The 8,917-nt window shown below is 49.1% G+C and overlaps 1 protein-coding gene across 9 annotated transcripts in view; it reads left to right on the top strand.

Annotated features, from left to right (window-relative positions):
- The window catches only part of Atp2b3 (ATPase plasma membrane Ca2+ transporting 3), a 72,284-nt gene continuing 63,367 nt past the window's right edge, over positions 1 to 8,917 (top strand). For 5 of the 9 annotated variants that reach the window (XM_057760017.1, XM_057760016.1, XM_057760015.1 and 2 more), the window contains exon 1: positions 2 to 467. The gene's annotated coding sequence lies outside the window, so the exon portion shown is untranslated. Of the gene's footprint in view, positions 468 to 8,917 lie in introns of all 9 variants that reach the window. The other 4 variants (XM_057760014.1, XM_057760012.1, XM_057760013.1 and 1 more) reach the window with 2 other exon arrangements.

Raw genomic sequence — 8,917 nt, 5'->3', positions numbered from 1 at the left:
TCCTCCTCTTCCTCCTCCTCTTCCACCACCACCACCACCACCAACACCAACACCTCCTCTTCCTCCTCCTCCACCACTATCTCCTCCTCCTCTTCCACCATCCACCACCACCACCAACACCACCACCACCAACACCACCACCACCAACACCACCACCACTAACACCAACACCACCAACACCACCACCAGCTCCCTCCCTCCCCCACCCCTTCCTCCCTCCCTTCGTGCTTAGAGCTGCGGCTGGAGTTGAGCGAGCGCGCAGCGTCGCCGCCTCTGGTGCGGAGCGTGGGGAGCACTCGGCCACAGCCCTCGCCTGCTGCGGAGGGTCCTGCTCCGCACTGCTGGTCAGGCCGCCGCGTGCCCGGGCCCTTCCGTCCTTGGAGCGGATTGTTGCCCGCCAGGCGCCCTCCCGCAGCAACAGCGACAGCCAGAGCAGAGGCCGCAGTGGCGGCTGTGTCCATGCCGGGGTAAGTGGTGCCCGGGGCGCACAGGCAGGCGCGGAAGGGGTGGGCGCGCTAGCAGGCGGGGGCGAGAGAGCGGCCCAGCAGGTGGCGCGGTGGCAGGTGGGGGGTACGCAGGATCCTGCCCCAAGGCACCTGCTCCCTAAGGGCCTTGCCTGCCTGTCCTTGCGGCAGTATGGGTGCGCGTCACCCTGGGGCCTCAGAGCTGGCGGGCAGCGCCCCGCACCCTGCACCTCGCATCCCGCGCGCACGCGCATTTGTGTCTAGGGAACAAGGCCGCTGGGGGCTGCGGGCTGTGGGCTGGGGCTCCAGGCAGGCATAGCCAGGGGCGCCAGGCCTGGGCCAAGAGTCTAGCCCCTGCGCACACACCTTCCCAGGGCTTCGAGGCAACCCCTCCCCCTGCCTCCCCGCACTGTATCATCCTCCCCCTCACATGTTCCTACACTGTCCCCTGCACGCCCACATAGCTGCCTAGCTGACCCTGCCACTGGCATGGACAGTGCCACCGGCAAGTGGCGGAGGCACACTTGAACAAGTCCTTTATCTTTGCCAACAGCTGCCTTCCTCTCCTCACCTGTGTGACCTTGGCCAGAGGGTTTCTGTGATGGGGAACCTCAGTGTTCTTGGGGTTGAAGGCTCCAGCTCTGCTATTCCAGGATGTGGAGCCACTGGCATCATCTCTGGAGCCCAGAAAGACCTGCTCCTCTCTCTATGACCTGGTCTCCCCCTCCTGTGAGCCACTATGGGGCTTAGTGACTCAGCCAACAGGGAGAGGCAGAAGGCAGGGTCCAGGGTCAGGGTCTTGGTGCCTCACCTGGGCAGGACAGGCAGGCAGGAGCTCCCTGTCGGAGCTCTGGCCAAGGGCTCAGGGAAGGAAGGTATGGGAGTATGCAAGCGTGCCTCCTTCACTCTCCTGCTGCAAGGTAGGCAGGGCCAGGATCTCCTCCTTCCCACTGAATGTTTGCCACTCCAAGACCAGACCCTGAAAGAGGCTACTACTTCTTTCACAGATGGGGCCTTGAGTTGCTGGCCTAAAGTGGGCTGCTACATAATCAAGTCTCCATCCCAGTCTCCCCTAGCTCTCTACAAGGATTTTGGCCGCATCCTGCAGATACCACCTGCACATACACCCCCACCCATAGTTCTGGGATCTGGATCTCTACCCTTGCCCCTTCTATTATGCGACCAGTTAAAGCAAAGGTTTGATTCTTAATCTACATGGACTTCCCAGGTGCCTGGCACAGGCTTGACAGAGTGGGCACTTGGTTTTTGTGTGGCACATTCATGACCTTGATTCTGCTAGATCTGCAGGCTCACTAATAAGATGAAAAGCTTTGGTCTCTGTCCCCATTTCACAGACAAGATTGTTGAGGCTTCAGGAGGGGAGAGACTTGTCAGTACACTGAGGGTATAGATGAAGGTCTCTTTGTTTTGTTTGAGCAGATAGCTGGAGATGCTTCTGTATATCTGTGGGTTGTGTGTATAAATAATGCCATATCACCCCCTTCCTGAGTTCCTCCTGCATCCACACATGGTTCTACGCAGGCTCCTGGACCCCCTGGTGGAGCCTTCCATCCACCGTATTCATGAACTGAAGTATTTACACCCACCACCACCACCCTCCCTCGACAAGGAAACTAAAATTCCCTGGCTTGGAGAGGGGACCTCGGAGGAGTGGTCTGCGAGGCTGTCAAGTTCCCTTGGGGCCCAGATTAGGCCTAGCAGAGGAGCCAAGGGTGAAGCTGACCCCTCAAGTCTGCACCAGGACAGCCAGTTGGTCAGTCGGAAGGAACTGGGCACTTGTGGTCCTGGGGCATTGATTGTCTGCCACTAGCCTTGAGGCAGGAGAAGGCCAAGGGCACAGGCAGCTCCACCTGGTCCAATCCCAGCCCTGCCAGGTGGTTTGAGTGGAAGGCAGCCATGCTCTAGCACAGAGGAGGTGAGGCAGGCAGATGGGAGCAGGGTGGGCGTGGGAGGGGGTTCTGCACAGAGCCAGAAGGAGAGCCAGTCCTTGGGGAAGGGAGCCCCTGAAGCTGGGAGTATGTTTGGAAGAACGCCAGCCTCAACAGAGGGAATGCCACTATGAACCCCTAGGGGCAATCAGGGTCACCAGCAGCCTGTGGCAGACACCTATCTTGGTCTCTGATGACAGGGGCTCCAGGGTATAGTGCCTGCTCTATGCTTGATGGTTTCTGTGACCTTGGCTGAGTCTTTCCTTATCTAAATCTGAGGAACAGGGTGCACCTTGCAGGGCCTGCACTGACATTTCAAGATTCCTAGCTGGAGATGCTAGGTTGAATCATTCGAGAGAGAAGAGACGGAAAGTTAGCCAGCAAGTGAACAAGTGAGCAAGAGAGAGAGGCCAGCCTGTGGATCACTGCACAATAGTCCAATCTGGCCCAACCAGTCAGAAAGGCATCCAAAGTGGACTGCAATGAGCTACCAAAGCCCCTCCACGTATGGCTGCTATGAGATGAGCCTAGCTGGACTCTTAAAGTTAATGTAGCCAGGTCCAACTTCTTCCAGCCATTTACTTTGATCGCCCACCACCTCTCAGAGCAAGTTGATGTACTGTATACCCTTCTGATTTTAAACTGGTGGAGCCTGTGATTCAGAAGTGATGGCTGTCTCCATCCCAGGTTACGAGCACATCAAATGGCAACAATGAGAACACTAACAGTGGGAGTCACCTTGTGCCAGATACTGTTCTGAGTGTCCCACAGACATCCTTTGTCCTGCCCTTCACTGAAATAATAACTGAATAAAGCAAGTGCTGTCCTTATCTGCAGTTGACACATTAACAGACTGAGGCCCAGAGAAGTTAAATAATTTCCTCAAGGTCACACAGCCAGAGGATGGCAAAAACACCTGTTGTGATATCTCCAGAAGTTTCTTCCATTGTCTCTAGAAATATGTGTTGAACTTTACTGAAGGGAACACCGAGTGTTTGAGTGGACTGTCTGGGGAACACTTCTGAGGTAGAGTACATACTCTTAGAAACATTCTGCAGCTCAGGAGCTGAGATATTGGTGTCCCCACCCATGTGCCCAGTGAGAGAAAAGGATAACATTTCTACCCATCCAAAGCACATGGAGAATGATTCACTTTCAATAAATTATCTATGTCATGCCTTCAGGGACACCCCTAAAAAAGAGCAGATAATGAATGGAGACCTGGACTGTGGCATCAAAGTTCCCTAAAGACCCTCCAGGGCCATCTCTGACTTCAGAGTGAGCCCTAGCTGTACCCCAGACTGGCTATGAGAAATCAAGACCTGCAATGAACACATGGTTCCTCCTTGTCCCCTATCATTTCCCAGCTCCTCACTGTAGCCTTCCTCTTTGCCCTGGCTGGGCCAGTGTAAGCCAGGCCAACAGTGCCCAGCTGGATAGCCCTCCCCTGCCGGGGTACCTTCTGTTGGGTGGGCAGTGCTGGTTCTTAGATTTAGAGGAATTTGGGCATCTGAGACCGTGCCAAGGTTTGAAAGGGAACAAGTCCAAGGTCACATGGCTGAGGAGATGACAAAACTGAACTAGATACATGGTTCAGGCAGATTCCCAAGGCTAGCAGCTAGACTCTCTTGGAGCCCCAAAGCTTTCCGGAGACTTGTGCCCAAGCCAAAGATATGTAAATGGGCGTTACTGTCATTTACCTCAAACTTTTCTTCTCTTTAAATATTTATTTCTTTTATTTTATGTGTATGTGTGTGTGCTTGAGTGTATATATGTGTACCATGTAAGTGCATACCACATACATGCAGGAGCCTGTGGAGATGCGAAAGGGGCATTAGACCCTCCAGAACTAGAATTGCAAGCAGTTGAGAAACCACATCATGTAGGTGCTGGGAACCAAACCAGGTCCCCTGAAAGAGCAGGAAGTACTCTTAAGCCATCTCTCCAGCCTGAAGTGTTCAAAGGGATATCGAATTCACTGTTCTTGGTTCTCCCAGGAAATGGACAGCCATTCCTTCAAATGAGTTCTTTCATGAGCCACAGTCTTGAGACACTTTCTAAAGCAACATTATCTGATATGCCATTTATTATCCACAAGTAAGAATTTAATTTAATTAAAGCGAAATTACAAGTCCCCATCTTCGGTTGCACTGAATGTGTTACAAATGTTTAGTAGCCATGCATGGCTGCTGGCTTCCCTATCGGATGAGGAGGTATAAATAAATGTTCCCATTGTTGTCCAAAGGTACCACCTCAGCTTAGATGCAGACCTAAGTCCTTACATGTCTCCTAAAGCTACCTGTACTACACTTCCCTGTGGCATTCAAGCTACTAGTCCAACTATGGCTCAAGATTTCCCAGAAAGCCTGCCAGAAATGAAGTCCCTAGCGAGTTCTGGGCACTCATAAACATTTGATTAGCTAGACTCTGATCGGAGGGCTTAACAACTGAGGATACAAAGTGCCAGAATGAATGTATTCTATTGTTGAGATGTGCCCAGCCATGCCAGGGGCCACATCTTATTGGTGTGATGGCCCTTGGGGACTCTGTTCCATAGTCATTCAACCGTATTTCTAGTGACCCTTGTGCCCTGTGTCTGCTTCTGTGAGAGCGGGGAGGAAAGCACAAGCGAATGAGCTTCACTGTGTTCATCAAAGATGCTGCTGCTACCAAAGCGCCCAGCTGGCTGGATCCAGCAGCTTCAGTGGAGGCTGTGAGGCTTTGAGGCCAGGTTGCATCTGTCACAGCACAGTCCCCAACTTTACCCCTGCCCTGCCCATTCTGCCTAAGCAACTCAGACTTAGCTAGACAGCCTGAGCTCCAACTTCTTAGGAGCCACGCAGGGCTGGTGCTTGCTAGACTGGTCACAGGAACTAGAGACAATCTAGTCATTCCAGCATGCTCAACAAGGTCAACTCAAAGTCCCTACACAGACCCTGAAGCACTCTCATCTGACTCCTTGAAAGGGAGTAACGGAGATAGATGTGGACATTCCAAGTCAGCTCGCCCATTCCTTGAAGAATCCATTATGGCCAGAGCAGTGCTTCCTGAGGACCTTTCAGGGACCTGGACACTTAAGAGCATAAAGCCCACTTATCTGGCGGGTGGGGGATAATTGTGCCAGGCATCCTGATGACTCCAGGGGTCCTCACACACCCAACTTGGAGCCAGCCCCGAATCCTAACACTACAAAATCCTGATGGTGCTAATTAGTCCCCATCGTGGCAGGGTACTCCCAGCATTTGGTAGCTGAAAGCAGAAGTCAGGACTGGGAGGCCACAGTTTAGAGGCCTGGGAAGCTCTGTATAGATGGGTAAGGTATTGTCTGGGGTTTAAAAAATAACATTTGTGTTCCTCCTATTTTTAAATAATGAATGTTTTACAGACATACTCTTTTTTAACTATTAAAAAATAAAACACAAAAAAAATCTAGGATGTAGGAAGCTCCTCTCCACCTCATTCTACCACCAAAGTACAAGCCAGTTTTCCATTCTATTGGACTTACTTCTGCTCTCTTTTCTTTGCATAAACCATGTATTTTCACATTACTGTAGTTAAACCATGAGCTCAATTGTGTGATCTATTTTTTACTTTAATAAGTATTTTCTTTATTAATATAATCCTCCCTAAATGAGCTTTTTTCCAAAATGGACATAGTTTACTTTGTTAAAGTATTCACCACAAAAAAGTCAACTTGAACTGTGACATAAACACTGCAAATGATCATTCGCTCATCTGACAGTTATTGTCAGGCACGCTGATGTATCAGGGCAGTCCTCAGTAATTACAATTTTTAATGGCAAAATAGTATTCTCTTAAGACATTGTAATTCTCTTAATTATTTGGCTATTTTTGGAAATCTAGGCAGCCAGATTTGTCTCACTCTTTTGCATGAGGCTCTCTGAGCATCTTGGGAGAGAACACTCATGCTGTCCTGAGGAGAGGACCCAGACAACAGTATAGCCTGCCAAGTGGCTCTCCAGAAGGGCTTCTGAATGTGCCAGAAGGGCTCACTCACTGCGGCCTTGCCAGCTTTAGGTATTCCAGTCAAACAAGCTGCCGTAGGTATCTAGGTCAGAAAACATCTATTTTGCTTTATCTTCAGTTAATTACCATTGAGGGTGAACATTTCTACATGTTTCTAAACTATTTTGTTTTTAGTAAAATACCTGGTTTTAACTTTAATTTACTGAGTTTTTCAATGTTTTTCCTGTGTGTTTGAATCAAGGAAACTAATTTATACAAGGGAAATAATGGTATGAAATATTTGCTGCAAAACATTTTAACCTCTTGATTCTTTACCTTTTGATTTTTTTCAACCCATAAGATAAACACTTTTGTGATATCTTACTTGGATTCTAGGTTTACAGAATCTCTTCTTTTTAATTAACATGTTTTTTATTTTATGTGTATGTGTTTTGTTTACATATGTGTCTGTGCTTATGCCAAAGGAAGCCAGAGATGGTGTCAAATCTCCTAGAACTGGATTTCCAGATGGCTGCGAGCCTCTAAGTGAGTGCTGGGAACCGAACTCAGGTCCTCTGTAAGAGCAGCAAAGAGCAGCCAGGACTTTTACTCACTAAGCCGCCTCTCCAACGCCATTACATGATCTCTTTACAAAATTCTAAGAACTATCAATTCTGGGTTTGTTCTCTCCCTCCTCTTTTGTAGTTATGCTTCTTAAGGTGTTTAATTTTTTCCTTTCTTTCTATACTGGGGATTGATGCCAGGGCCTTGGGCATGCTCCCACTGAGCTGCACCCACATTCTTCCTTAATTCTTTTTAAATTTAGAGTTTTAATTTATTACCCAGACTGGCTTTGAAGTTCCAGTCCTTTTGGCCTCAGCCTTTCCAATAGCTGGAATTATATGTATGGGATCACATATAAGTACATACCACAGCTCGTAAAATATTTAAGTCTCTAATCCAGGGGTCAGTATCTTCTTTGGTAAAGTGTCAGATGGCAAATATTTTCCACTTTGCAGAATACATGGTCTCTATCCCAGCTACCATGCTCTTTATGAAAGCACAAACATAGACACAGACCATATAAAAATGAATGGATATGACAATGTGCTAATAAAACTTTATTCACAAGCACAATTTTGCGGGATTTGGTCCTTGAGCTGTAGTTACTGAACCTCGTTTAATCCAAAAGAGATTCCTTTTCAGGACTATGAAGTGAGAAAGCAATGTGTCTCCTCAGTCAGGCTGCTAGCCACAGGTCCCCATTTTCTTTATCAAGGCACTTGTTCCCTGGAGAATTTATATGGGATCTTTCATCTTCCTCTCAAAATCCCTCCCCCCATTGACATGCCTGCTGGTATCAGTGGAGTTCCTGAACTGCAAAATCACAAGCAGAGCTTCCTGACTAAACAGGGAGCAAGGAGGGAATCCAGGAAAAGGAGAGATGGAGAAGGCTCTGGGGCCATTCCATTCCCATTGATGAATAGTGGCCACTGGCCTCTTGGTTTCCCTGAATAAAGAGTATTTGAAAGTGAGCCATCCCATTTTTCCTTTTTGAACTCACTTTGGAACTTTGTTAGTCCCTAAACTATCCCAGAACTCAAAATTGCATGTGCTCTGGTATTATTTTGACATAAACCAGACCTAGGTTATACGTTGAGTTTACTTCGATACTACTGAACCAAAGTTTGCATGGATGGATGGCCAGGGCCATGATGGTGGTGGCATGGGACATAACAGAGAAACCATTTGGTGTTTTCAGAGCACAGTTCTGTTTCCATGGCAGAGTAAGGGTTCTGTGTCATATCTCAGGCTTCAAACTGACTGCCTATGTCTATGGACTTCAGCTGCATTTCTCCCAGAAGAATGTGGAATCAGACACACTACATCTTGGCTTGGAGCCACAGGTCCAAAAGGGATGACTGCGGCCCAGGAATAGCTGGTCCAGGGTCCTCAATTCCTGGGGACTTCCAGGAGGGAGACTGTCACTAGGAATGGTAGCCTAGTGCAGAATACAAGGAAAGGGGCACACAGACAGAACAAGTCTGTCCTCAGCACTTCTCCCACACCACTAGTCTCCCTTGTGGCCCATGACTCATTGGCCTCCAGCTCAATGAATACTGGCTGGACATGAGTTTGGAAAAGGCCCTACCTATCCTGGGGGCGGAGGGAATCAGAGCAAGAATAGCCATCACATTCTAGTCTTTGGTCTAGGGAGGAGAGAGGGCTCGCCTGGGGTGGCTGCTTAGGATCCTTGGACTGATGGTCCCTGGGGAGGTCTATTGGGATGTCTGGACATGTGAGTCCAGGCATTGCAGTAGGAGCTGCGGGCTGTGTTCCTGCCGCCCCAGCTCCTGGTCGCCCGGCTAGCTCAGTCGGTAGAGCATGAGACTCTTAATTTCAGGGTCGTGGGTTTGAGCCCCACGTTGGGCGCCAGATGAAGACGAAGGCGTAAGTCACAAACAATCCCACACTAGTTTGGAATTATGATTAATATAATGGTTATTTATTTAAAGGGGAAAAACTTACAGATCACCA

Source organism: Chionomys nivalis, chromosome X (genome assembly GCF_950005125.1).
Source record: "Chionomys nivalis chromosome X, mChiNiv1.1, whole genome shotgun sequence".
Classification (NCBI taxonomy): Eukaryota; Metazoa; Chordata; class Mammalia; order Rodentia; family Cricetidae; genus Chionomys; species Chionomys nivalis.
Note: the sequence above shows the minus strand (reverse complement) of the source record. Positions and strands in the feature narration are given on the sequence as shown.